Source organism: Triturus cristatus, chromosome 7 (genome assembly GCF_964204655.1).
Source record: "Triturus cristatus chromosome 7, aTriCri1.1, whole genome shotgun sequence".
NCBI lineage: Eukaryota > Metazoa > Chordata > Amphibia > Caudata > Salamandridae > Triturus > Triturus cristatus.
This window is the reverse complement of record NC_140590.1, coordinates 787,699,222-787,726,450: the sequence shown is the minus strand read 5'-3', so window position 1 is coordinate 787,726,450 and position 27,229 is coordinate 787,699,222. Positions and strand designations below refer to the sequence as shown.

The window sequence follows — 27,229 nt, the reverse complement described above, 5'->3', positions numbered from 1 at the left end:
TATATCGACGACATTTTTTTGATTTGGACCAACTCACAACAACTCCTTGAACAAATGATAACCTCTCTCAATTCACACAATCCCAGGATCCAATTCACCCACAAAATTGACAGACAGTCTATTCAATACCTCGACGTTACCATCAACAAAAATCCAGATGGGCATGGATTGATAACAACAGTCTACACTAAACCAACGGATCGCAATAATGCACTACAATACTCCAGTTTCCATCCTAGTAATCTTATCAATAATCTACCTTACTCCCAGTTTATTAGGATCAAACGCATCTGTTCAGAAACACAGGACTACACAGAAAAAATCAATGAATATAAAGGGAAATACCAGGAGCGCGGTTATCCCCCCACAATTCTTCATTCATGCGCACAAAGAGCGATGACAAAATCCCGTGGAGAACTTCTTACACCTATCAAGAAACCCAACAAATCAAACTCAGTGTTCATTTCCAAATATTCCACTAGCTCTATTGCCATCAAAAAAATCATCAATAAACTATGGGAACTACTAGCTAACGAGACTGACTTCAACAATATCTTTCAGGAATTGCCTCTGCATGCCTACACCAGAGGTAAAAACTTTCGGGAATTAATAGCTCCCACGAAAAAATCACACATGACAACTACCAAAAAAGGCACCTTGAAATGTCAAAACTGTTCACATTGTAATAACATTATTCCAGGGAACATCTTAAAACACCCAACCACGGGCAAGGATGTTTCGCTTAGACATACTAGCGACTGCAACACCACGAATGTGATATATGGGATCAAATGCCCATGTGGCAAACTGTATATTGGGAAAACCGAGCGAAAAATGAAAGTCCGTCTCACAGAGCACAAAAGTCGAATTCGAACCATGAACAAAAATTCACCTCTGGCGACCAATTGGCACGAAGCGAATCACTCAATATCCCAGCTCAGATTTCAAATTATTGAACACGTTGAGCCACAGCATGGAGTTAATACTCACCTTAGACTTCTGCAGAGGGAGGTCTATTGGATCAAGCTTCTGGACACCATGACATCAAAAGGTCTCAATGACAGGCTAGATATGTCATGCTTTATTTAAATCCAATCATATTTATCATGCACACGAGCCCCATGTGGCCTCTCGAGACAAAGACGGCATCTCATGCACTATAGTACCACTGAAGCAACACATCGTGTTATGCACACACAGCTCATCAGTACACTACTGTTTTTTCTAGAGATCTCATTTATTATTTTTACAGAACGTATTATCTCCTGCTCTTCATTTGATCTTTCTGTTCCTCATTATTTACCGATTTGCACCTACATACCCACATGCCCACATGGACTTTCACCGATCTTTGATGAGGTTTATTCTATCCCTTTTCGCATAGTTAGCTCCTCGATCTCGTTTCCCTTTTGCTGGGATTAGCTCATTTTATTTTTACTTCATTCAGCCCTAGCGACAAGAAGTACAACGTTCGAACATGCTGTTCACCTTACCCACATCGCTTTCCCCTTTCAATCGTCTGACATTTTGTTTACTTTGTCTGCTTCTTAGTTTGGTTGGCTGCTGATTATTTTTATTATTCTTATGATAATACTTTTCAAACTCTACAGAGTTACATATCTAGTTGCACGTTAATATGTCTCCATTCCAAAATGGCGCTTTTGTTAGTTCGGCTATAGCATCTGGCTTCCTGTAGTCTCTTGTTTCTGTTTAGCTCACCCGGCTGTCTTCCGGGTTTCACGCCTGAAATAGTAGTCCCGGCTCGTGTTCTTACACTTGCTTATCCAGTGTGGAGCTTGTTGGTTTCTCTCCCCCTCGGTCACTTTTTAAGGTAAGGGTTCACTCACGGATTTCCGATGTAGACATTTTCCCATTCCTATCCCGGCCGTAACTTACACTTCGTTTTGCTCTCTTTTCTCCTTAGCATTACACGTACCTCCATCTAGAGGTAAGAGCTCTACCCCGTCTTATCGTACTTGTATAAGTTCACGTTAGCCTCACTTTGCAAAGGTTTTGCTACTCACACAACCCGATTTTCATTATTTTTTCAGAAATACGAATTTCTACTAACCAAGGTAAGCGATAGTCCTCCAGACACATATCGCCATTACTTTCGCATACTCTTCTGCATTAGCTGTTGCTGGCATCTACACAATGTTGTTTCTTTCAGAGCATATCAAAATTACAACACTAACAGGTAACTCACAGAGTGACGTCTGTACATTTCCAGATCAATAGAGATTGAGCCATAATACACTTCATTCACTAGCAAATGGTTTACCTTATATCTTTCAGATTGGCCCCTGACGAAGGAACCGGCTGGTTCCGAAATGCATTGGGCAATGACACTGTTGTTGTGATGAAATGTTGATGCATTAATATATGCTTATAACATGTAATTTATGTTACATATGATCTTTGTATGAAACTACGTTTTTCATGTAAACAATGAACGCACTGTTTTTTGAAACAAATTGTAAACACTTTTCTGTTGACTAGCGTTTAAAACGCGAAATGTTCCAGATAATTTGATGATTTTCTTTTTGCGAATTAAAAGTATACATTCATTTGAAAAATGGTATAGTGTCAGACTAGACACTTTGTGAACAGTGCTCAGTTATATACAGGCTCTCACCCTGTCAGTATTCGTACTTCTACGCAGTAGGAGAGGACAAACTCCTACATAACTGAAGCACCACTGTTTTCAAACTTCTTCAGAACTTCGCTAAAACTTTGGTGTACTACACGTACCGGAGTGCTCTCCCTTTCTAACCGTTGCTCACGGAGAGGCTGCCATACACCATTGATCCTCTGATGTGGAAGTCCCACACCATGTCAAGCCAATGCAAACCGTATGTGTCCGAGGGCAGTGTTACACACATTGATGCCATCATCACAATCCACTATCCCATTACAGATGACTGTCAACAAGTCTGACCATCTATTCAGGTGTATCCAGCTACATGTAATGTGTCCCATGGTGATGCGACATGTCTGCAGAGGAACCAAACATCGACAGGGGCAGTGTGCACACATCGTAAACAACTGCCACACCCAATACACCCCTGATGTATCCCTTACCCTAAGGAGACTTCCAAACTTGTCCGTGCGTGTAACGCTGAGTCAGCACACGATGACGTGTCCATGAGGAATAGCAGTGCCACAACAATGCAACCAGCAGACGGCATGCGCAAGTACCTGGGGATGAGAGACACACAAGAAATCAGCCACAAAAAGCACATCCACTTGCATGTGCATGTACTCGACACATGTAAGGATGACAACATGCTAGGTCACAATTATGACTGTGGAAATACACTCATCACTGGCACCATCACTCGAGTGACACATCCACACACACCTCTGACTCACGTGGCATACATGCAGATGGACATTGGACACACACATCGCAACACATGCCACACGGGGACCAATGCGTGCACACTCAGACACTGGTACTCACCACTAAGCAAAGAAGTCGCGACTCCGGATGTCCTCTTGCGGAACCACATCCTCCATATCACTAGCCCCATTGCCAAGCCCTTCGTCCTCCACGGGTGGATGGTCCTGATCATCTTGATCCAGGATGAGTGGCATAGCTTTCTCAACTGCCATGGTTTGCAGCATGCAGCAGACCATGAAGATTTTGCAGACCTTCGCCGGGGCATATGGGAGGGCGCCGCCGGTCTTGTGTAGGCACCTGAATCGGCTCTTCAGGAGGCCAAATGTCCTCTCTATCACTGGCCTTGTCCGGCCATGGGCGGTGTTGTAGCGGAGCTGGGCCGGCGTGCTGGGGTTGAGGAGAGGTGTGATCAGCCATGGCATGTTGGGATAGCCAGCGTCCCCTACATGGAAACCACATGGACATAAGTAGGACAGGAGAAGCGGTCGGGCTGGAAGTCTACGCAAAATACAGGACAGACAGAGTGTACCCACCAACAACACATGCTCGTTCGTTGCGCAGCTGCGTCATCATTTCAGGCACCCTGCTACGCCTCATGATGTAGGCATCGTGTGCTGATCCTGGAAAACGAGCACAGACATGTGAAATCACCATGTTGGACAGACACACCACAAGGGCATTGATGGAATGGTAGTGCTTGCGATTCCTGTACGCTACCTCCTGTGCCTGTGGTGGTACCAAAGCCACATGTGTCCCATCTATGGACCCAATGACATGGGGCATCCCTCCCAGGGCATAGAATCCACGCTTGACACCAGTCAACTGTTCAGGAGTTGGGAAATGGATGAACTCATCCAGGTGAAGCAACATGGCCTCTAAAAAATCATGCAGCACACGGCTGAACATGCTCTGGGACATGCCACCAACATGAGCATGGTATATTGAAAGGTACCCGTGGCAAGAAAATGTAGGGCTGCCATTACCTTCAGCTGGGGTGTCAGTGCCGTAGGATACCTGTGCAGCGGTTGCAGGTGTGGTGCCAGCCTTGCCGTCAACTCCTCAATCAACGGTTGGGGGAAGCGGTAGCAGCGTATACAGTCATTCTCCCGCATGTCAGCCAAGTCCGGAATTGGTCGGGGAAGAGGCGGCGCTCTGCAGTAATTTGGAAGTGACAAGGAAGAGTGAGTGCACTACAACAACAATTTATATGTACTGAGCACATGTTAATCTGTCAATACACATATGCTACATAGGGAGTCAGGTATGTGCTACATGCCCTGGACACGTATGGCTGCCAGGTGACACTCCTACCAAGACCCAGCTACACACGGAGATTGTGAACCTCCACATCCCATGGCATGGGACTAGCTGTGTCCCAGTGTAAGTGAACAGCCAGACGCAATACAGGAGTGACATACATCAACATATCAGCAGAAGTAGGATGTTGATTGCAGAGACAGGTAGCGGAACACTAGAGCCACAGGTCACATGACATTACATTAGGACAGCCCACACACCTTGCCATGAAGGTGTAAATGTCATGACTGACCACACATACATTGAGAGGATGCAGACAGGTCCTTGTTACGCTACTCCGTGTCCCATGCATACATACACACCTTACATCCGATACCACATGTGGCCTGGTGTGCGTAACAGTGTGCCATGGCCATCTACACACAGACACATGTTGGTTGCAGCAACAGCAGATGCTTTTGAGGGAACACCAACATCAAGCTAATGTGAACACACCACACATACATGACATAGTCACATCGTGCACCGTGGGTAGTCACATGTCTGGTGTGGTAACCCCTGTAGTGGGCATCAGGGGACACTTGTGTGTGTTGTTGACTGTGCCATGCCAGTGATGCTCTTCTCAAGTGTGCTGTATGACATGCACACATGTCAAAGGAGTGAAGGGCATGTCTGGCACATAGTGCACCATCACACATAACATCTGTACACATCTCATCATACATCTATTGCCTTCACAACTCAGGAGTAATGTGCCACATCACAGCCTTTCACACCTGTGCCCCACACATGTAGTACTGCACAGACAATGCCTTGATGTCCATCCATGGACAAGTATGTCAGCTCTATTCCTTTCTGTGTGCTGCCTGTCACCACTGTTATGTGTGTAAGGCACCGTACATTCGCTCTGAGGGCGTGTGTACGTTCCCTATCACTATGGGAGTGCTGCCGTAGGCCTACCCATAGTGATAGTGAGCCTACAGGCGTGTGTACGGTCCGTATCACTATGGGTACGCATATGCGAGCACACTCATAGTGATAGTGAGCGTACAGGCGTGTGTACGGTCCGTATCACTATGGGTACGCATACGCGAGCACACCCATAGTGATAGTGAGCGCACAGGTGTGTGTACGGTCCGTATCACTATGGGTACGCATACGCGAGCACTCCCATAGTGATAATGAGCGTACACGCGTGTGTACGGTCCCTATCACTATGGGTACGCATACGCGAGCACACCCATAGTGATAGTGAGCGTACAGGCGTGTGTACGGTCCGTATCACTATGGGTACGCATACGCGAGCACACCCATAGTGATAGTGAGCGTACAGGCGTGTGTACGGTCCGTATCACTATGGGTACGCATATGCGAGCACACCCATAGTGATAGTGAGCGTACAGGCGTGTGTACGGTCCGTATCACTATGGGTACGCATACGCGAGCACACCCATAGTGATAGTGAGCGCACAGGCGTGTGTACGGTCCGTATCACTATGGGTACGCATAAGCGAGCACTCCCATAGTTATAATGAGCGTACACGCGTGTGTACGGTCCCTATCACTATGGGTACGCATACGCGAGCACACCCATAGTGATAGTGAGCGTACAGCCGTGTGTACGGTTCGTATCACTATGGGTACGCATACGCGAGCACACCCATAGTGATAGTGAGCGTACAGGCGTGTGTACGGTCCGTATCACTATGGGTTTGCTCGCATATGCGTACCCATAGTAATACGGAGCGTACACACGCCTGTACGGGCCGTTGCTATGCATTTGGGGTGCCCTAGGGCCCCGGAACGCACCATACCTGTGTGTGAATCTCCAAATTACATAGGGGACACATGAGGGACAAGTATAAAGCCCTACATGCATGCTGGTTGTCATGGAGACCAAGTTTAAAGCTTGATTTTTTTTCAGCAGGTGCCCAGCAAAAGTCGGTTTGAATGAATCTACTTTGTTGCAAAGAGGTTGTGGAGTTTACATCATGCTCAAGAAAAAAAAAGAGCAAAGCCACTGACTGTGCTAGGTTTAAAGGGATTGGAGGAAACCTAGGATGCAAATGTGAGTGACCAATCACTCTGTACTCCTGTGCATGAAACAGGCCAGCAAGGCAGATATAAGGCAGCCAGGTCCCATGAGAGAACACTTGCCTGCACATCTTTTGATTCTACAACACTGCTGCTGCTCGTGATTCCCTGGCACCATGTCAAGGTCTGTGGAGAGGGCCCAGCCTTTCACCCTGGAGGAGAATCTGGCATTGCTGGATGTGATCCTCCCACATTACCCCATGCTGTATGGGCGACCAGGGTTTCAGGTGAGTGCAGAGTCCACTAGCACAGACTGTGTCCCTTTTTTGTGACTGGGACTTCTGGCATTGTGGCCAGGTGTGACACACATGCATTGTACTGTAGAGTGGGTCCCAGGGGGGGAATGCCTGATGTCTCCCAGCCAGAGCATGCTGTGGTGCATGTCTGCCGTCCTCACTTGCATTGTGTTTACTGTGACAATCACTGCATGGTGCATGCCACATTCTGCCTGTCTAATCCTCCTGGGAATGTTGCTTCTACAGTCCTCATGTGATTATGTGGTCAGCCCAGTGTGACAGGTGACTGTACCCACAGATGTGTGTTAGTTCAGTGTACCTGTGCTGAGAGTGTCCACATGATGTGTTCATACCCTGGACATCGGTGTGTGTGTGTAAGTCCCCTGTCATGTGGGTGGGTGCATATGTGGAGTGTAGCACCCAAGCTGCATGAGGGATGGATATACCCTGCCCATCTGATGCGAGCAGGGAGCAGTGCTGTGTGTCTGACGTGCAGAGCCAGCCCCACACCTGTGAGCCCCCCCAGTCTAGTGGCACATGTGCAGAGTGAGGTTTGTAGCTGCATTTGGCAATGGCAGGTGAATGTCCTGTGCCTGTGTGTGTCTGTGTACTCTGCTGAGGTAACGTCAGTGGCCTGTGGCATGTGACTGCTTTGAGGTGCTGCACATAATCCTGGTGTACCTTCTGATGCACAGTGTGAGTCTGGATCATTTATTGTGTTGTTGCCCTCATTCCACCTGTGTACTTTCAATGGCACGTGGTGCATTTGTCATTACACAGAGAAAAATGTCCCTATGACAAAGGTGCAATGCTTTGGCTGCATACTATGCCTTGTTGAAACCAGCAAAATTGTTCTAATGTGTGTCTCTGTGACATGTGGCAGGTGTATTGATGTAGTCTCACTTTTTCAACCCCACAGGTAGGCGCCGCTGCCAAGGAGCAGATCTGGAGGGACGCCGTCAGTGTCGTGAGGAGGACGGAGGGTCGCAAGCGGCGCCTGGCCCAGGTGAGAAAACGCTGGCAGGATATCCGGTGCTGGACGCAGAGGATCGCACAGGTCCTGCTGGGGGACTCACCTGTGAGACAAAAGAACCATGGGCGCCGCCGTCTGACCCACATCCACAAGCGTGTGCTGGCGGTGGTCTTTCCAGACATGGACAGGCGCTTACGGGAGCAGCAGCAGCAGGAAGGGGGTAGGTACATGTGTGTTTGTTGTGTGTCACCAGCATTTGCAAGTGCACAGTTGCATGGATACACTGCCAGTGTTTAAATGTGCGCTGCAGGTCCTGTCACCCACAGTATAGCGGTGCTGTCCTTCCTCCCTTCCCCTCCTTGCCATGTGTTCCCTGGTCTGTGTGTAGTCACTCTTTCACAAGTTCATCTGGGCTGGCAGTTTATCCACGTGACCAATGCTTGCAGCATCTTGTGTGGGGGTGGTGTGTAACAGGTTTTGGGACCTTGCCTGTGCCCTGTCTAGTACAGTACTTGTGGGGTCCATGTCAATTGGCACTGATGCTGAGTCCAGACATAGGAGTATGTCTCTGAAGTGTAATGCCTTACAGCAAGCATGTCCTATGTTGTGGCCTGTGACATTATGTGCATGAGTGTGCGATACGCAGAGTGCAGGGATGGTGGCCTGTGTTGCAGTCATTACCATTCAGGACCATGGAATATTGTGGCCACTACTGTCCCCTGGGGCATATTTTGCTAGGTATCATGTGTGTCATCACAATATGTGGACACTCTCAGTGTCTACAGCATAGGATGTGCTCAGTGCCATTGTCCCCTGGCACCATGTATCTTTACGTAACGTGTTCTACAAGTGTCCACTGTACAACCTGACCTAATTTTCCTCGTTCATACTCACGGTGGCCAGTGCCTGTGTGTCTTGTTACAATTACTGATGATGGCCATTTGTAAATGAGATCGTTGTACAAGCGCACATGGGGTATTTTGGGTCCAATATGGGTTTCTGGCAGCCCATGTGTATTTCTCCCAGACTAAGAGATGCAAGTGCTTCCTGTGTCTCATCAAATTGTCTCATGTAGGGGGTGGTTGGTGCGGGCAAGGCCTACATGTCGACACCTGAAATCTCATTGCTCGGTCTGGCCAGTGAGTGATGTTTGTCTGGACATACACTCAAGGTGCAGTGTCCCATTCATGTTGGGCATGTCTTTAAGTAGTACCTTTGCAGCATGTGCCTCAAGTTCATGGAGATGGTCCCTGCTCATCCCTAGTTACGGCAACGCTGTGTGGTGCAGATGCATTGCTGGATTGGCCCCAGAGCCTGGCTCCTCTGTCCAATTCCATATCATGTCATTTGCAAATGTGTCATGCTCTCCATAGTTTCTCAGTGGCATGGTGGGTGAACCAACTGTGTGTTGCAGGGCCTATATATGTACCTTGTATTGTAGATGTTACTCATCTTTCATTTCAGGCTATGCACTGTAACCTATGTAGATTTGACTCATGTGACATATGTATACAGGTGTCTGATTAATTCCTGTTTATTCACCTTGCCCACAGCATCGTCGGGGGACACGGATGGAGACACCGGCACGGACCATGTGGAGGGACCGGGCACCAGTGCCAGCAGTGACACCTTAGCTGGCACATCGAGTGGAACTGAGGCCGAGGGGATTGAGCCGGAGGACCTGTCCAGTGCCACCACAGATTATGAAGCTGACGGGTCCGAGGCTGAGCACTCCGAGGGGGCGGAGGCTGCTCCAACAGCTGACAGCAGCACAACATCTCTCCCCGCCCCCTCCATTGCCATCACCGGCCTCCCACTTGCTCGTGCCCCTTCCTGGCGTGCTAGGTCACCACGTGTCTCCTTCCTGCCAGGCACCGCACCCCCTGCCCCTGTATCCACTGCTGCCGCCAATGCCGAGTCTGTGGACATCCTGCGGCAGTTGCAGGTTGGTCAGGCTGCGATGCTTAATGTCCTCCATGGCCACAGCCAAGTGCTCACCAACATGGAGGCATACTTGGAGGGCATTTCAGCATCGCAGGCTGACCAACGCAACTTGCTGCGGTCTATTGACTCGACACTGTCTGCAGCAGTGGGTCTCCTGCAGCACTTCGTCCCACCCCCTACCCATGCCCTATCCACACTTCCCACTCCCATGCCTGTACCACGTACACTCAGACGTCAGCATGCACACACCCCACCAGACACAGGCACCACACCAGTAGGGAAGGCAAAGCGCACACCTCCTGGCACGCACACACAGGGTGAAGTAGGCACACCCACTGGGTCGTGGGGGAAACGGAAGACACGCAGCCAGAGTGGGAGTTCACATTCCTCACGACCACCACCCTCCAAATCCACTCCCCTCAGCTCTCCTGGCCAAGAGTCGGACACAGGGTCAGTCCTGCCCAGTCTTTCCATCAGCCCCAGTGTGGCACCACCCCGCAAGCGGTGGAGGCAGGACACCGGCAGGGGAGTTGAGTCCTCCCCCCTGTCCACCCCCCCCCCAGTAGCGCTGCGACCCATCCCTGTGACCCCCCCCCCTCCTTGGGGCCTGTGGTTCCTTCGGGTGCAGGGGAGACGCTGAGCGACCTGGCAGTAGTGTGCAGCGCCATGCTCGAATCCACGTTTGGCGCTGCCCCACCCCCTGTGTTGGAGTCGTCCGTCCCTGCACCCACAACACCTCCCCTTGCCCCTCCTGTCCCTGCGGTGCCTGGTCCTTCCCCCCAACATGATGCCCCCCCCCCCTGTGGAAGACAAAGGAGTCTGACTGTGCAGGCAAGCTAGGGGACACACGTACCACTGTGTCCCCCATCCGGATTGGAGTCATGGACTGCCCTATGGGCCTTGTATATATTGACATTTATGATGATTATCACTTACATCCTGCTGAATAAAGCTATTTGTTTTTTCCTTTGAACACTACTGTTTATCTGGTATTGCTGTTGGTGGACCTGCTCCATGATTTTGGGTGGTGATAATGTGTTGGGTTTGTGGGAAATGTAGTCTTGTGCTGGTCATAGGGTGGACCCTGGTATCTGTGTGCCATCACAAGCTGTTGGCTACATTACTTTGTTCATGTAAGCAGTTACTGCATGGTGACATCGTCCCAAGGTGTGTTCCTTCCTCTGTGTAACCTGACATCTTCCCTGCAGGGTGTTTCCACTATGTGGTGCTGAGCTGTGTCTACATCAGCTGGGGGTGTGACGGACTCCTTCAACTTTGCTGAGCGATGTCTCCACCTGCATCATTCGTGGCATCCTTGGTGGTCACTGTACTTGTGTATGTAGACTGTTGACAAGACTTCATGTGGACATGTTCTCTTTTAGGCGCTATGCATGTGTGTACTCCCAGCCTCGCACACATGTGGTACATGTACTGCAGGGTCTTTGTGCACCTGACTGACATTTGTGGGCATTGTATCTGTGGGTACTCCACCCTTTGCGTTCCATGGGCACTGCTGGGAGGACTCTGCACCCACCCCTCCTGCGTCTGGGCACTGCTGGGAGTGATAGGCCCCCACCCATCCTGTGTCTGGGCACTGCTGGGAGGACTCTACACCCACGCCTCCTGCGTCTGGGCACTGCTGGGAGGACTCTACACCCACCCCTCCTGCGTCTGGGCACTGCTGGGAGTGATAGGCCCCCACCCCTCCTGTGTCTGGGCACTGCTGGGAGGACTCTACACCCACCCCTCCTGCGTCTGGGCACTGCTGGGAGGACTCTACACCCACCCCTCCTGCGTCTGGGCACTGCTGGGAGTGATAGGCCCCCACCCCTCCTGTGTCTGGGCACTGCTGGGAGGACTCTACACCCACCCCTCCTGTGTCTGGGCACTGCTGGGAGTGATAGGCCCCCACCCCTCCTGCGTCTGGGCACTGCTGGGAGGACTCTACACCCACCCCTCCTGTGTCTGGGCACTGCTGGGAGTGATAGGCCCCCACCCCTCCTGCGTCTGGGCACTGCTGGGAGGACTCTACACCCACCCCTCCTGTGTCTGGGCACTGCTGGGAGTGATAAACCCCCACCCCTCCTGTGTCTGGGCACTGCTGGGAGGACTCTACACCCACCCCTCCTGTGTCTGGGCACTGCTGGGAGGACTCTGCACCCACCCCTCCTGCGTCTGGGCACTGCTGGGAGGACTCTACACCCACCCCTCCTGTGTCTGGGCACTGCTGGGATTGATAGGCCCCCACCCCTCCTGTGTCTGGGCACTGCTGGGAGTGATAGGCCCCCACCCCTCCTGTGTCTGGGCACTGCTGGGAGGACTTTACACCCACCCCTTCTGCGTCTGGGCACTGCTGGGAGGACTCTGCACCCACCCCTCCTGCGTCTGGGCACTGCTGGGAGGACTCTACACCCACCCCTCCTGTGTCTGGGCACTGCTGGGAGGACTCTGCACCCACCCCTCCTGCGTCTGGGCACTGCTGGGAGGACTCTGCACCCACCCCTCCTGCGTCTGGGCACTGCTGGGAGGACTCTACACCCACCCCTCCTGTGTATGGGCACTGCTGGGAGTGATAGGCCCCCACCCCTCCTGTGTCTGGGCACTGCTGGGAGGACTCTACACCCACCCCTCCTGTGTCTGGGCACTGCTGGGAGTGATAGGCCCCCACCCCTCCTGTGTCTGGGCACTGCTGGGAGGACTCTACACCCACCCCTCCTGCATCTGGGCACTGCTGGGAGGACTCTGCACCCACCCCTCCTGCGTCTGGGCACTGCTGGGAGGACTCTACACCCACCCTTCCTGTGTCTGGGCACTGCTGGGAGGACTCTGCACCCACCCCTCCTGTGTCTGGCCATGTACGCTCCATACATACACTGTTGGGGTGGGGGTAAGCTCCATACATACGCGGGTGGGGGTACGGTCCGTACATACACTGTTGGGGTGGGGGTACGCTCCATACATACGTGGGTGTGGGTACGGTCCATTCCTACATGGGTAGGGGTACGGTCCGTACATACACTGTTGGGGTGGGGGTACGCTCCATACATACGCGGGTGTGGGTACGGTCCATTCATACACGGGTGGGGGTACGGTCCGTACATACACTGTTGGGGTGGGGGTACGCTCCATACATACGCGGGTGTGGGTACGGTCCATACATACACTGTTGGGGTGGGGGTACGCTCCATATATACACTGTTGGGGTGGGGGTACGCTCCATACATATGCGGGTGGGGGTACGGTCCATTCATACACGGGTGGGGGTACGGTCCGTACATACACTGTTGGGGTGGGGGTACGCTCCATACATACGCGGGTGTGGGTACGGGCCGTACATACACTGTTGGGGTGGGGGTACGCTCCATACATATGCGGGTGGGGGTACGGTCCGTACATACACTGTTGGGGTGGGGGTACGTTCCATACATACGCAGGTGTGGGTACGGTCCATTCATACACGGGTGGGGGTACGGTCCGTACATACACTGTTGGGGTGGGGGTACGCTCCATACATACGCGGGTGGGGGTACGGTCCGTACATACACGGCTGGGGGTACGCTCCATATATACACTGTTGGGGTGGGGGTACGCTCCATACATACGCGGGTGGGGGTACGGTCCATACATACACTGTTGGGGTGGGGGTACACTCCATACATACGCGGGTGTGGGTACGGTCCGTACATACACGGCTGGGGGTACGCTCCATACATACGCGGGTGGGGGTACGGTCCATACATACACTGTTGGGGTGGGGGTACGCTCCATACATACGCGGGTGTGGGTACGGTCCGTACATACACTGTTGGGGTGGGGGTACGCTCCATATATACACTGTTGGGGTGGGGGTACGCTCCATACATACGCGGGTGGGGGTACGGTCCATTCATACACGGGTGGGGGTACGGTCCGTACATACACTGTTGGGGTGGGTTACGCTCCATACATACGCGGGTGTGGGTACGGTCCGTACATACACTGCTGGGGTGGGGGTACGCTCCATACATACGCGGGTGGGGGTACGGTCCGTACATACACTGTTGGGGTGGGGGTAGGTTCCATACATATGCGGGTGTGGGTACGGTCCATTCATACACGGGTGGGGGTACGGTCCGTACATACACTGTTGGGGTGGGGGTACGCTCCATACATACGCGGGTGGGGGTACCGTCCGTACGTACCTGTGCCCACTCTGTGGAGTGCTTGTGTGGCCCGTACCCAGGCCTTTGGCACATGGGTACGGGCCGATCCGCCATTGTTGGGGTGACGTGGGTGTGGGCGTGGTACGACTCGTACCCACGCTCTTAAGGCGTGGGTACGGTACGTACCTGTATTGTTGTGTTGCCGGTTCGCGTCGTCGCCCACTTCCGTTGTGGCGGACGCTGGCGTTGCTGGACACGCCCCCACCCCCTCGAAGTGACCAGGGCCTGGAGTTCAGGTATGTCCAGGGCATGTGTGCTGTGTGACTTGGGTGGGGGTTTTGTGTCCTGCCCCTGTCCCCCCCGCCCCCTTTGCCCCTGGGTGTTGTTCTGACCTTCTGCGGCGTCTGCGTCGGTACCTGTAGAGGAGGTCGACTGCTATGAGGGCCGGGATGACACGTAGGTTCAGGTCCATGTCTGTCCGTCGCGTACAGGTGCTCCTTGTGCGCGTCGTCCTGATTTTCCGGCAGTTTTTGGCTGCCGGAAAATATTCTCCGCGCGGGATGACGTCGGCGCTTTTCCGGATGTCATTTGTATGTTTATTTTCCTCGGTTGGTGTTTTGTACGATTCGTACGGAAATAGTGTTTCCGTGCGAATCGTACTTGCATGTTTGTAAAGTTTTGCAACCGGGAAACGAGTCGGACGGAGAATACGCTCCGACCGACGGTTCGTACCCGGTTTCTCCAGGATCCTAATCGGCACCAGAGTTTATCGTAATATACTCCGCACACACCCAGCCCTCAGAGCCCAAGTTTAGTGTGGCTGAAAAATGTTGCCATCTCCAAATTATCCTGACACATTGCATTTTGAGACTGTTTACAGGAAGACAATCAGGAACTAGGGAAAACGTGATTATGTTTAGCCCCAGGAACTTTTACACCCTTGGTTATGGAGGGGCTATACATCACCACATCCACTAACTACCTTGTGCCAGGAATAAATATAGCATCTCCAGGCACACACTTCAGAACACTTTCTGGACCTGCGGAAGAACAGAAATAGACTGGACCTGCTGCCTGTGACGTAAGAGGAGCCGTGAAGAACTGGACATGCTCCTTCAAGTGCCCAGGACAAAGAAGGGGATTCTAAGGAACAGGTGGCTGAACTCCTGTATGGTTACAGGAAGACAATAAGCTGCAAGATAACTTTTGCTGGAAGTAGCCACTTGACCAGTGGCAACTGAACCTGGACTGGACTATGCTGGTGGCCTCTGTCTGACACCCATGTGAGTTTCTAATTGCCCCTCCTGAGGTTCTGGGGGGCATTAGAAGAGTTCTCCATTGGAGGATAAGGAACTTGGAGGGCTAAGTCAGAAGGTGAAATCTTTGACCAGGATGAACCTGGTTGGTATATCCGGCCTGCGCTCAATCGTAGGCAGTCTGAAATTATGCCTTGGACCTGCTCTACTGCGACCATAGACTATTGTTGGTGTTTTATGCTTTTTGGAGCTATTTTCCCTTAAATCTTTAAAAATTCATATCTCTGATTCCCCTTATTGGATTTTTGTCATTTTTATGTCATTTTGTTGATTACGTTTTACTCTATTTTTCTAATTCAGTTTGAGATTTGAATTGTTTTGCATTTTGACTTTATTGCTTTGGTACTGCATAATTACTTGACACCTTGCCCTAAGTTAAGCCTGTCTGCTCTGTGGTATAGACACCAAGGGGTGGAGCTCAGATTAATTTAGTGACTTTAAGGGTTCATCCTGACAAAGCTTGTGATTATTTCTTGAGGTGGGCAGTCATCCACCCCAAAAAACAGTCCATTTTCTTATAGTTATGATATCATATTATATTACAATAAATTCTATATAACAGAACCGTAATTATTAAACATATTCTTGCTATGTGATCTGGAGGAAGTAAGGATAAAATCAAAGGATTGTGATCACTCTCATTCTATGTCACCATTTGAAAATCAATTAAGTGAAATCTTTCAATATGTAACGCTGTGCAATTGATTAAGATTTTCTTTAGCATAAACTGTGAGTAAAACTAGCAGGAGTGTCTGTCTTAGCTCTTACACACCTGATGGCCTCTTTCTTCTAAAAGTAAACACACCAGGTGCAAGACTTGACCCTACCTTTCATCTTTATTTCTAATGTGATCATGCAAAATTCTTGATGTGATTATACTAACATCAACACCACCCACTGAACTATTAACAGACTATATGGATCTTTTTGTAGAGCTATCCCAGCCCATCAAAAGATAACTAGATCTGATTTTTACCCTGACTCAAATCATTATGGAAATATATCAATACACGCTTTGTGGCCTCATTTCAAATAATACTATAACCAGGTTGTACAGCATAGTCTGGCGTACTTGGCCATTAAATCAAGATGATGCCCACAAGAGTAACCCCCACCACACTCTCCTTCAGCCTTTCTTTGCATATGTACCCTGCAATGTAAAACCTCGCTAATAGGTTGAACGTACACTTTTCTTAGTAACTGAAAATGTCAAACTCAACTCAAACCAGCCCAAGTCTTCTGACTTAGTATAATGAGGCCAGCTAGATTCCATAACAAGATGGTCAATGGCTGTTGGCCTCCAACTCCAGTGACAAAAGGACATACCAGGTGTGTCTCTTCATGCAAGGCTCACCCAAAAGTTATGCTTAGCAACAGCTGAACCAACATTGTTACCTTGGCAGGCATAGCCTTGTACAAGAGGTATAATTATTTTATCATGATTGCCTGCAAAACTGGATCTGGCAATTTTGAAAGGGAGATTGTCATGCTCATGCCACATTTCACAAACTGATGACATGGATTAGTGATGGTGTAGCAAGGTAAACAACATAGGTCAGTTATACAGAGGTAGTCTTGAAACAGAGGGAGTAAAGAAAATGACACCTCTACTGATGCACTTGCATGGTCTATTACCAATAGATCAAAGTTAATGGTGGGGCAATAACACAACCATATCAAACAGTAACAATGTCAAAGCTCACATATCAGGTATGCAAACTTTAGACTTTCAATAATCCTTTTACTTGCTTTTGGATCTCATAATAATTACCATGCTCGGCTTGATTATCTAGAACATTGGAATGTTGGGAGCTCCATTGAAGACAATGGAGTGCTCCATGCTTCTATGGCCGGTAAAAGCCGGCAGAGCAACATTCCAGTGTTTTACAAAGGCCTCTCGGAGCTCGAGGGGATTTAAATCCCCTCGAGCTCCGAGAGGCCTTTGTTTTATTTGTTAGAACATTCTGCCCTCTAGTGACAGAATATTCTAATAGTCTTATAGCCCTTCGTAGCAGTGCTTTACCGGCTATTAAAGTCCTGTTCCCTTGTTAAAGTCCCTCGCCTTCAGCTCGGGCCTTTAACGCAGGAGCGGGCCTTTAAAAGCAGGTATAGCCCGCTACAGCGGGCTATAAGGCTTTAATATATACTTTGGGTTCAGAACTGTATTTATTATTTTGACAATTCGGGTAGCACACACTCACCAAGAGAAGTTAGGACACTCTACATACACCATGACAGAAACACGTCAGGGTACATCAGAATGGGGAAGTGGGTTAAAAAAGCTACAACAAAAGTGTGAAGAAAAAAAGAGGTTTGGGAGTAATGGCTATAAGTAGGTGAGGAACTACCATTATGCTTACCTGGTTCAGGAACAGGAGTGGCAAATATTGCACTTCAGCCTCACTCCTGATGGCAAGTGTGGCTTCGGCTCCTAACCAGGTCATTGTGCCTAAACGTAAATCCTCAGTAATGGGCCATTTACTTGTGTCCATATACCCTAGAGCAATGCCTACATCTAGGGGCTTCATGGTTCACTATAGTTTGTAAGACAGCTTTGAAGTAAACAGGGAATGAATTCTCTGAGGGGCTCATTATGACCCCTCCAGTAAAACGATGCGGCAATATTGCACCTGGAATTGCTGCTACCACTGTAAATACCAGGTGCAGTAATACTGCACCATTACTAGTGTTGTCCCTTGGAATGAGCATTAATCATTGACACCCTTAGCCCGTTCCCCTAGATATATTCCACTTGCTTTTTACTGGCAAAATGTTTTACAGGAAACTTCCCAGAGATGCAGGCTTTTCTTACAAAGGTAGCAATTCCAATTGAGAAGAATCTGATGTTCCCCCTGAATCTAGATATACTTCAAACTTGAAATGGGGGCTTGAGCGCTGAAGCAATTAAACTAGAGTCTCATGAGAACTACCAGCTCTCAACCTTACACATCTTTTTTCTTTTCTTCTTAAAGGGAGCTTCTAGATAAATCAACTTTCAATTCATCATTGACTCCAGAGACAATGGGAAATATACAGATGTATAGCTTACCCACACTTGTTGCTTAGCTATGTAGCTCAAACAACAAATCAGTGGATTGGGCCTTGTACATATCAGGGGCAATCACTCATTGGAATGTAATGTATGGTGTAAATTCAGGATGAGCATGAGCGTTCTGACCCAATTATTGCTCCCTATTCTAAGGGCACTGTGGAAATCCTGATGTAAATATGAAAATACCATCATTAATTGACAAACCTGCCAATTAACATTTACATATCAAACTACTGATCAGAGCTGGACAGGTAACAACACATTACATTGATGACAATTAAGAAAAAAAAGATTTACCTTTCATTTATCTTCCATTACTGCTGCTCTGCTCCCTTGTCCAGAGAAAAACAAGACAATTATTGTCAGAACACAACCGAATAACAATGAGGAACTAGCATAGTAAGGCTCTATATTCACAAAACAAACTGATGTGTCAAAGGTTCTGCGGACCTCCAATCAACCACTACCAGAAGCCAAGGACCCAGACAAAGCAACTTCCATTATTTAAACCTTGAAACAATACATAAAAATACAGAAGCAAGTATACAGTAAACAAATGTACACAAATTATGAACTATTTAATTTAATTCACAAGCACTAACTAATTTTTCTAACAGATAAAGCAATGCATTAGACTTTGGCTTGACATTTTATCTTCTTGCCCCTCATACATGCTTTCTTTTTCTCAGTACATACTAGTGGTTTAATTGAGGCCACCAATTGGCAATACTAGATTTTGTTTGCCGTACATGCGCTGCCCCCTTGAATAAAACTATGGATACCAACATCATTTTTAACTTCCAATCTCAAATTCCTTCACAATTACAGAGCATTTTAATTTTTTCAATTTTAAATGTTGCTTTTTTATGTATATATACTGTATTAATCTGCTAAATTATTACGTTTTCCAAACAGTTATGGCTCACCAGAGTAGCAGACCCCAGGTAAGGAATCAGATAGGTATGGCATGTCAATATCAACTTAAGGGGAGCTTACGAAGTGGCACATTTTTCAATACGTGACGAGTAGAAAAGTGCATCTAATACAAAATAAAGGCATTAGGAAAACATTGTATTGCCAGTTTAGTTTTAATTAAGCATTGCCAAAGCCAATAGTTCTCAATGTTTTTGTTGCTAATTTGTTGTTATTATAATGGAGTCTCATGTGTGTGTGTTGTGTTTGTAAAGTTGTGTGAGTTATATTGTTAAAGGTTGTGTGTTTTTTTGTAAATGTAGAAGAGCAGTAGTTTGCTTTATTATTTTAAGTGTTTGTTTTGTGAATAAAACATTTTGAAATGCATCGTTTTAATACGTTAAAGTGTTTTATTGTAAGATTAGTATACAGCAATATTTTATTTACAAATTCATGTGAAAAGTAAACATTTTACTGTATAATTAATAGTTAGTAAAAAAATATTTACATTGACTTGCATATTTATTATGTTAGTAATATACCCATTACAGAAAATAACTTCACATGTAATTAATGATGAACCAGTCCATGATTAGGTCATTGGTAACATCTATTGATATGTGGGAATTAATGGAAAACAAAAACTGAGAAATCACATTAGAGGAAACCAAATCATGGAAAACTAATTTTAAGGAAAGACAGTTTTAAAGAAAATGAAAAGAGATTTGAAAATTTAAGGAAACGTTTTAAAGGAAAGATCATTTTAAGGAAAATCCAAAATTACATTAAACTTGGGTGGAGTTTAGGACTACTATGAGGTTTTTGGGTTCTGGGATGGGGAATGTTTCGGGTGATGAAGGGTTTTTAGAGGTCAGGAATAATTTGAGTTCAGGCATAGAAAGGGGTTTTTAGGATTCAGAAATGGGTGGAATGTAACTGTGGTGAGCAGTTTTTAGGGTTCAGGGCTGAGTGGTGTTCAGGTGCATGAAGTGTTTTTAGGTTTCAGGAATGGGTGGAGTGTAAAGATGTTGAGGCGTTTTATGGGTCATGAATGGGCAGAATTTAGGACTGGTGAGGGTTTTTAAAGTTCAATTAAGGGTAGCAGCTAGGGTGGTAAGAGTTTTTAGGGTTCAGGATGAGGTGGAGTTTAGGGCGGTAAGGGGTTTTAAGTACTCAGGGATGGGTGGAGTTTAGATGTAGAAATTGACTTTTAAGGTGCAGGGATGAGTAGTTTAGGGTGATGATGAGTTCTTATGGGTGATAGATGGCTAGTGTTTAAGGACGGTGAGGGTTTTTAACCCCTTCATTGCTGGGCTTTTCCCCCACCCCTGTGCTAAGCCTTTTTTGGGCTATTTAGTGTAGTTTGCGTGTATGCCCCCATAAGATTTTGTTCACATAAGGTATCCATGCGAAATTTGCGTCCTTTTTGTCCAACATCCTGAGGATTCTAAAGGTATCCAGGATTTGTAAATTCCCATGGAGAGGACCGAGAAATTAACCAAAATATAGCTGAATCTCGTTTATTTTGGGGGGGAAAAGTGCTGCAGAACAAAATATTCTGATTTTTTCCCTGCAAATGGTGTCAACGAAGTGTTAGTGTTGCTAAAATCACCACCTTCCCAAGTTTCAAGAACAGGCAGACTTTTGTCAGAAAACTGAAATTTTCTGCATAGTTTTGGCATTTTATCGGGACATAGCCTATTTTTTTCAATTTTTGTGCTTTCAACCTCCTTGTGAATTTGTGATACCTCACTTGTGTGGGTGCCCAGAGCAGAGTCAGCCTAAAAATATATTTTTAAAAATTGTGCTGATCAACTCACTGTGATATCCCCTCAATTTCTACACAGTTTTGGCCCTTCCCTGTCACAGGCACATAGCCCACCCACACAAGTGAGGTGTCATTTTACTTGGGATAGTGAGAGGAACATTGAGTGGTTGGAAATGTGAGCTAAATATGATTTTTAGCTGGTTCACCCTTGGGCGGTATTGCTTGCATTTCAAAAGTGAAATGGCTTAACAAAAAACTGTCCTTCAGAGGGTGTTAGCAGCACTACTGTCATATAGTGTGAAAATGTTTTTCAAGTCCTTTTAATGTCCTGGTAACCACCACATTGACTGGGCATGGACGGCTGGGATGTGTACTGTAAAAAAAGTTCCCCAATTGTCTTGAAATTTTTTTCGTTTTGTGAATGTACTGCCTTGTTAGAGAGTGAGCTATGGTGTTTATGTAAACATATGTGAATTTAGCATGTAGGCAATATTATCGGAGTAACAAGATAAAGTATGCCAGTGTGGTTAAATAACATGTAGGATACAGGCAGACATAGTGGGAAGAAACCAGAAGAACAGTGATGTAGAGGGAACAAAAAGGGGAAGCAAAAGAAAGGAGGTGGCCATGGAAGAGAGGCAAGGATAAACAAAAGTGTACAGTATGACTGTGGTAAAGGGACAAAAGCACATTAAAGGGCCAGGTATTGTCACGAGAAAAAGTGTCAGAAATAAGCTTACAAATCTTGAAAATGTGTTTGAGTGCAATCAATAGGAAGGAATCAGCCACAAAAGGGACAGATTTAGAAAGCAATAAAATAACGTAGGCATGGAAAGGATGCAGAAAACTAAGGGGTCGATTAGGATGGCGGTCAGAAAACCATTCCAACCGCCGTGGTAGCGGAAATTAACCGTCCGCAGGTACCACGGGAAAACCTACGGTCAGATTAGGATGAACCGCCAGAAAAATCCAACCGCGGAGGATGGATTCCACAAAAGACTGCCGGGTGCGTGTGGAGCAGGTGAAAATCCATCTGCGGAGGTTATATTTGCTGCGGAAAGACCCAAAACCGCCGCACGGCCAGCGGCTTGACCGCACGTTACATTAGGATATCATTGCGGTGACAGCGGAACAATGAGATGTTTCTGACTGCCGCAATTGCAACTATTGTTGAATGGGAGAACTGGCGGAAGGGCTGTTGTATTCCGACCGCCGGGGTCGTCCGGAAGAGTAATGGCGGTCGACAAAAAAACAAACACCAAGGCTACCAAGTGTGCCCATTGATCTGGCTCAGCCTCAAAAAACACCTACCACACCCCAATGACACAGCCCCATAGCAACTAAAAAATACAAATCCCAGGTCAACCCACACAACACACCTGACAGAAATACTCCATTTTGATTCACCCACATAGTTAAGTATAAAACCAGCCCCTTCCCTGACCAGAATCCTTTGTTTAACTTCACTACTGAAGGAACCATCCCCACAGCACAAAGGAGAGGCAAACCTGCAAACATCACACCATCACAACACACACAGCACACACATCACCACCACCACCACCTTCACACCTGCACCTTTAACCCATTTGCACATCACACACCATGTCACAGAAGAAAATGCCCAAATTCACTGACAATGAGTTGTCAGTGATGGTAGATGAGGTATTCAGAGTAGAACCACATTTGTTTGGAAGCCTGGTCCAACAGACACCAAAAGCCACTAAAAATCAAATGTGGGCAAGCATAGTCAACAAGGTCAATGCAGTAGGGCCCATCCCGCGCTCCCAGAAATGGATCAGGAAGCGGTGGAATGACCTCAAGAGCAAGGTGAAAGAACCTTAAGCTGGCTCAGAGGACTGGCGGTGGCCCTCCCATTCCACTACGAACATTCCCCGAATGGGAGGGGAAGGTGCTTGCCACACTGCATCGGGAGAGTTTCACAGGAATAGCCGGGAGAGTGGAGGCTGGTAACTACCAACAAATGTCTACCATTACACTGCTATGTACTGTCTTGCACAACTACAAAGCTACACCTCCTGGGCCCAAATGTACTCATGTGCACCACACTCTCCCCAACACGTCTCACAGATCCAACATGTACTCACTCTGATTCACCCCAAAGGTAGCCAGCAATTTTTCCATGGGGGGCATGTGTACAGGCAGTCAGCACTACAACTCCCACCAGGCACCCTAGTCCCAAAGCTGAGCAGGATGGAACACTCCACCCCACACCCACAACCATGTGTCAACCATTGCATTGCCCTCATCAAACTAACAGGTAGGTAGCAATCTTAAAAGGGAGGTGGGTTTGTGGGTGGGAAGACTGCACTACAACTCCCACCAGGTCCCCTTGTCCCAAAGCTGAGCAGGATGGAGCACTCCCCCCCCCCAGCCAGAAGCATGTGGCAGCTATTGCATTACTCACCTACACCTAACAGGTAGGCAGCCATCTTAACAGGGAGGGGTGTTTGTGGGTGGGACGACTGCACTCCAACACCAGGTACCCCTGTCCCAAAGCTCAGCAGGATGGAGCACTCCCCACACCCACAGCCATGTGGCAGCCATTGCATTGCCCTCATCAAACTGACAGGTAGGTAGCCATCTTAACAGGGAAGGGGGTTTGGTCACATCAAACTTACAGGTAGGTAGCCATCTTAACAGGGAGGGGTGTTTGCTGGGTGGGAAGACTGCACTACAACTCCCACCAGGCCCCCTAGTCCCAAAGCTAAGCAGGATGGAGTACTCTCCCACGCACAACCATGTGGCAGCCATTGCATTGCCCTCATCAAACTAATAGGTAGGTAACCATCTTAACAGGGAAGGGGGTTTGTGGGTGGGAAGACTGCGCTACAACTCCCACCAGGCCCCCTTGTCACAAAGCTCAGCAGGATGGAGCACCCCCCTCCAGCCAGAAGCATATCGCAGCTATTGCATTGCTCATCTACACCTAACAGGTAGGTAGCCATCTTAACAGGGAGGGGTGTTTGTGGGTGGGAAGCCTGCACTACAACTCCCACCAGGAACCCTTGTCCCAAAGGTCAGCAGGATGGTACAGCCCCCACACCCAGAACCATGTGGCAGCAATTCCCCTCAACTGTGTCAAAGAACAGGTAGGTAGACAGTGCATGCACCCTGCCATTCCTCTCAAAAAGCATGGAGCCATATGACCACATCAGCCCTCACATGTCACCCAACTTGGCATAGATCCAATAGCCACTTCCAGTGTGCAGACAGCAAAGCGTATGTAACAGTCAGAGAAATTAAAGTTTGACTCACCAAATCACATGTTGAAGAAATTCAGGACACAATCATGCACAGCACTGAATGCTATGTGTAAGTGCCATGGGGGCAGAGCATCAATGATACATGATATAACAAAGGTATGCATAAGATTACAATGGCTAGTTCATGCTCATATGTAACGTCTTCCATGCAGAGTAAATAAAAAAGACGCTTGACATAAAGTTGTTGTGCTGCTAGTCGTTAGATGACGACATGTCCTTGTAATCACACAATCTGTAAGTGGAACATGGTATCAATTGACATGTCACACCATGGACAAGTAATGTCTGTACCTCCACATCATGTCATGATGCTCAGTAACGTGCAGCCATACAAAGTGATATCAATCTAAACTGTGTGGTGTATGTAACATCCAACCGTCTAACCCAAGCTTGTGGGGTGCATTTCAATGACCATTTCACCTCTGTCCAACAGGACATCAACAATTGACTACTGCAGATGACAACACCAACCTGCAGAGCCAGTCTCCCCCTCCCCGGATCATGGACTCTCGGATGCACAGTTTATCAGATGCGGAGCCCAAACCTGGCCCATCAGGACTGCCAGGGCGCACCACCACCAGTGCTGCCTGCAACACTCTCCTTGCCGATGATACTCAGTTGATCGTACCCCTTGAGGACAACTCAAATAAAGCTGAGCTTAATCTTAAAAACTGCTTAACTGCGGTCTTCCAGTGGATGGACACTAACCACCTCCGATGTAACTCTGGTAAAACAGAGATCCTCCCCATCGGAAAGAACACCTCCTTCTGCCCAGCCCTCTGGTGGCCGGATAACTCTGTTGCCCCTCCTCAAACTGTCACAACAGCTACAAACCTTGGTGTAGTATTTGACGCAGATCTATCATTCGACCAACACGCTAGGACGGTTGCCGGCAGATGCTTCGGTATAATTAAATCTTTCAGAAAGTTCTTCGACTTTCTCCCTCTTGAGGCCAGGAAAACTGTAACAGTAGCCCTCGTAATCTCGCGCATTGACTACTGTAACGGCCTCCTGGCTGGGATCAAAAAATCCACTCTGACCAAACTCCAAAGCGTCCTCCATACTGCTGCCCGCCTGGTCCTAAAATTACCCCGCAAATCCTCAATCTCTGCAGCCCTAAAAACACTGCATTGGCTACCCCTCCATAAAAGAATACTTTTCAAAATTCTTACTGTTGCCTTTCGGGCTTTTAACAACACTGGTCCTAAATACTTAACCAGACGCTTTCCACACTACAACCCGAGTCGCTCCCTTCGTTCTGCCCATGACAATCTCATGTCCTCCGCCAGGTACAACTTGAAGTCAAAAGGTGGAAAAACTTTAAGCTCCCTGGCCATCAAAGCTTGGAACAGCATGCCTAAACACCTGAGACAACAGACCTTAGAGAAGCCTTTCAGAAAACTTCTCAAAACTTGGATCTTCAACCTCCCCGACGACTGGACTAAAGCCGCCATCTAGCCTCCCTCGCACCTACCTTTGACCGGGCATCCAGGTTTTTCAGCGCCATGATGCTCCCTCCGGAGCGAACGTTGCGCTTTATAAATACCCCCTCAAATATCAAATACCAACACCACCCCACAATCTGAGGAGGGCAGGGAGAGTCTGGAGGTGCATCGAGTGGCAACGCCACAGGTCTGGGACAGCAGGGCAGATGAGAGGGCAACTGGGGGACATAACTGACAGGACACTGGGGCCGAAACCGTGGCCAATATCGCCAGAGTCCTTGGGGCATACGAACAAACCCAGGGACAAATGGGCCAGGTTTCGGAAGAAGTGCATGAGCTCCACCTGCTGCTGAGGTCCATGGACACGCGTATGGGCCAAATCGTGGACCTCATGGGTCAGCTTGTGGGTGTTCTGAGGGACAGTAATGCGGCCCAAAGGACAGCTCAACCTCCCACCAGTAGCCCTCAGGATGATACTCCCACCACCTCAGCTGCGGCCACAGAGAGGGTTGAGCTCGAACAGATTGACTCCTCAGACACCGCTGAGCCCGCAGCAGAGGCCCCCCTGAAAAATGCAAAAGGGGCCGTCCGAGAAACACCACAGGATGATCACGTGGCAAAGCACCAGCCAAACACAAGTCAAAGAGCCAGCCGTGATGGCACCTCTCTTCACCTTGACATTGACTTTGTTGACTATCCTTACCCACACTGCAATGCTGATGGCAGGAGTCTGTTGGACTGTGTCACCACAGGAATGTGGTGACTACTCTATTGTCTGGTCTACCATCACTGACAACTCACTGATTCACTTTGCACCATTTTCTTAAACATCACATGTCTGTCACAAACACACTTTGTAAATAAACACTCTTTACACACCTATGTTTTTGTGTCAGGTCCATGTTTATCACAGGATGTACAATGTTGACTCTGATTCCAATGTACCAGAATCTCTGATTGTTTTGAGGCATTGAGGGGCTGAAGGGACCTAGAAAGACACAAGAGAACAACATTTACTTGCCGGTGATGGCATCACGGCCAGTACACAACACTAGTTATCAAGGTACACAAACCAGCACACATTACAATGAGAAATATCAACATAGACATCATGTGGCTGGTCATGACTACACTGCGCCACAAACATCAGCCATCAGCACAGAGCCAACAACAGGCAGCAGTCAAAAACCTCACTTAGGCCTTTTCACTACCATCAAAGACATCAAACAATGGCACTGTTGTACAATGTTACTCACACTCAAGGGAAGTAGCGGTTGATGAGCTGTTGACGCAGGTCAAAACCTTCCTCCTTTCTACTATCCTCGTCACTGGACATGTTTGGGTTTGCAAACGGGGGAATCTGCTGCTCATCATCGTCCAGGAGCAGGGGGATCTCTTTG

At 48.3% G+C, this 27,229-nt stretch overlaps 1 long non-coding RNA gene across 1 annotated transcript in view; it reads left to right on the top strand.

Moving 5' to 3' along the window:
- Window positions 1-24,948, top strand: part of LOC146810572 (uncharacterized) — a 76,613-nt gene extending 51,665 nt beyond the window's left edge. The window contains exon 4 of the long non-coding RNA XR_014966613.1: window positions 24,818-24,948. This is a non-coding gene — a long non-coding RNA (uncharacterized LOC146810572). The remainder of the gene's footprint in view (window positions 1-24,817) is intronic.
- Window positions 24,949-27,229: the final 2,281 nt, after the last annotated feature.